The following is a 3,456-nucleotide window of genomic DNA, read 5'->3' on the forward strand; positions in this document are numbered from 1 at the left end:
CTCTTCTCTTCTCTTCTCTTCTCTTCTCTTCTCTTCTCTTCTCTTCTCTTCTCTTCTCTTCTCTTCTCCGCCGTAGATCTTATGAGCTAAACCACTTGTATACAATTCAGCCAATGGGAACTTTAAAAAAAAAAAAAAATGCGGAGGTCAAGGGATTGTTTAATAAGGGAATTGAAAAAAAGATTATTGGTATTGCACATGTATAATAAGAGAAAATTTGCTGTGTGTTAGGCAATCTTGTAATCTTTAAATAAAGCTTCTGTTGAATTTGAATTTCTGAAACAATAGATGGAGGACTGTGACGGCAATTTACAAACTGATTTTTGTTTTTTTTGTTTTCTTTTTTTAATAATATGTAAAGTGCAGTCGTCTGTTTTCCTGCATATTGTATATATCTGTATATGTTTTATTGAGTAACTAAATAACAATAAATATGACGTTAAAGGTGGCCGTTGTGTTTCCTTTGTTGGTTTATCCTCCTAAAGCGGTCCAAAAAAAAATATTACAAACACAAGATCGAAAGTAGCCGTACAGTTTGGTATTCCGTGCACGGTCTATCGCGTAGATTGTCTATTCAAGGAATATTCAATACTGTAGAATATTGTGTGTGTACCCTGAGGATCATCGGTGTCTACAGTATATTCCAAGTGACAGATATGACAGGAAAGTTGTGGACTGATGCACAATACCTGACAAGCATGCAGGAACCTGCGTCATATTAAAGCCTGAAGCTGCAACATCAGAGATACTGGAAAATGGAGCTTCCTGGTGGATTTGGAAGCCATGACGATTAATTCCATGTACGCCTGCTCACAACCTGTGTCGCATTTCATCCCCCTATCTTTTCTTAAATCTTCCCTCAAATTCTTTGTGTCTTTAATTAATCAGCCAAACAATTATTTTAGTATATATAGTAACATGATGCATATAGCTTAAAGAAAAATGCAACAAAAATGCTCATCAATAGCTTTCTTGCCAACATTTTTGCAATATTTTATTTTTCCTTCTATTAGGATTGTTTTTATTTTCCTGTTTTCCTCATCATCTCTGTTATTGCTGGCTGACTAACACCATCCTACTACCTCCTCCTCCTCCTGCAGGAGGACACGCGCATGCACACACACCCACACACTTACACACACACACACACACCCACACACCTACACACACACTCACACACACACACTTGCACACACACACCCACACACACATGCGTGCCTCCCCTCTTCCCACTCCCCAGACCCTCTTTGGCTCACCTGCTCTTTATTGGCCATCTGCATGGATGCTTAATGCTAATCAATAACTCCCCTGTGTGCCAGCTCTGAGGTGGAGACGTCAATGCTACCTAACAGGGCTAGTGATCAACCTGCATCACTGCTGTCTAGGCTACGCACACACAAACTAGAGCTCCCTGCAGGACCCTGTCTGTGTTATTCAGGTGTGTTTGTGCTTGCTGCTGTACTTGGCGCCTGCTGTGTAGGATTGCACAGCCTGTTGTGAATGTGATGCACAGAGAGCTGCAGCGTTAGCAAACAGCAGAGACTGGTTATGTGAGAGACTGTCATGTCGCTCGGGAGGGCCTGTTTAGGGAGGGAGAATGGGGGAGAAAGTGGGAGACGGATGGGGAATAAATGCTGATTACACTGCTCGCTATGAAACTGAATGTGGAGATTCTTTGTGAGGTTTAGTCACCGAATCAGTACAATGTTATGTGAATACACAGACATTTTTATGCTTTTGTCTGCACACTTTCTATATACAATATATTTACAAAACATTTTAAGCACTTAATCTCTGTCAACATGTAGTGCATTTGGGGACAATTATACGCAGTAATTAGATCTGACACCTTTCTATTGTTAACAGGCCACCCTGCACAAAAGAACAAGTTCATAGTCACTGATGACACTCCTCCGACTTGTATACTGCCAAAGCGTTAACAAGACAGAGCTGCGATGATCAAAAGGTGTGTTCTTTTCTTTTTTTCAGGGTTAGGTAGGGTTACTGGTTACGGATCAAAAGACATTCAAGTGCTTCCTTATTGTTGACTAAATCTAGAGCTGAGCTTTGTGCTTTGTGTTTGCTCATGCCAAGGTGCTAAATTTCCCTAAAGATTCACCACAGTCTGCGTATGCCAGGAGACTCCTGTGGTGACACACTACCTGCCTGTCTGGTTTGGCTGACCTCTTTTACGGCAGGACAAGGGCTTGTGCTCACAGGCTCCCGATGCCACACACGGTTTGTGAATACCAGACTACTGTTACGTGCCCGGTGACTGGTTTTGTTTTCTTGGAGGCAGAACTCTGAGAGGAATTACAGTCTAAAATGACATTATCCTCCTTAGGCTATATCCACACAAATATGTTTTCATTTTAAAACGCTGTTATGTTCTCAGTTTAGCACCGTTTCAGAAATAATCTCTGTGCATACTAATACACCTGAAAAGACACATGGCATGATTGTTCATGTACACTGGGCATGTGGGTGCTGCTGCAAACGTGAAGCAGGGAGTTTTAGAAAACGCTATGGAGGAAAGACAGTAAAGGTAAAAAGTAAGACAAGAGATTTCCTTCACTGCATAGCAGCTGCAAGCATAGACAACCAGGTAAGCAACTCCCAGAGCCTAATTCCTTATCTGTATTAAATTAACAACTTGTTGTGAAGCCATATGTCTTTGTTTTCTCTTGGAAAATGGTCACGGGGTAGGAGTGTGATGAATTTAGGGAAAGAGTGTAGTGACAGTAAGGCCCAGTCAGAAACATGGGTGTCTTTATTATTGTTTCCAAAAGTCTCAGTTTCTGCCCATCCAGACTAAAACACAACCCCGGGGTTTTTCATCTAAAAAGGGGGTCACCAGCTTTTCCAACAATCTATTTTTTAGAGGTCCTAAAACTGGAGTAGGGTGTATGCTGGAGTAAGGTGAACACTAGGCAGAAATGTAACACAAATTTTGCGCTGTAAAATGAGAATGTATAAACGTGGATGTAGCTACCAAATTTGTGGCTGTAATCAATCTGAATGCCGCAATTATTTCTGACAGAATAATTGGTTTGTTGAATGCATTATATAAACTAGCTGTGGAAGTACACTGTTTTCCCGAACATGCCTTCTGCCCAGCCACATGGCATGTGGGACATAAGGACAAAGAGGCCTTGGGATATTGGCTCCAGTCAAGATGTATGATGCTGGACCTTTTCCTTCAATGGGCTCCTCTGCGTGGCAGCCATATTGGGAGGGAGAATACTGTGTGGTCGCCTGAGAACTTGTGTGTTTCCCAGCCAACGTGCATCTAAAGAATAACAATTTCACTAGCCATGAAGACCATCCATGGAGCCATGGGGGCCGTGGCCAGAAAGCTCGGCCAAACACTCTCCACTCATGCAGCTTTCTATGTACTCCTATAAATACATCTCCTATTTGTATAGAGGCGATATGCATCTTTGGGAAAATACCACA

The sequence above is a fragment of the Stegastes partitus genome, unplaced genomic scaffold (assembly GCF_000690725.1).
Source record: "Stegastes partitus isolate 25-593 unplaced genomic scaffold, Stegastes_partitus-1.0.2 Scaffold211, whole genome shotgun sequence".
Taxonomy (NCBI): Eukaryota; Metazoa; Chordata; class Actinopteri; family Pomacentridae; genus Stegastes; species Stegastes partitus.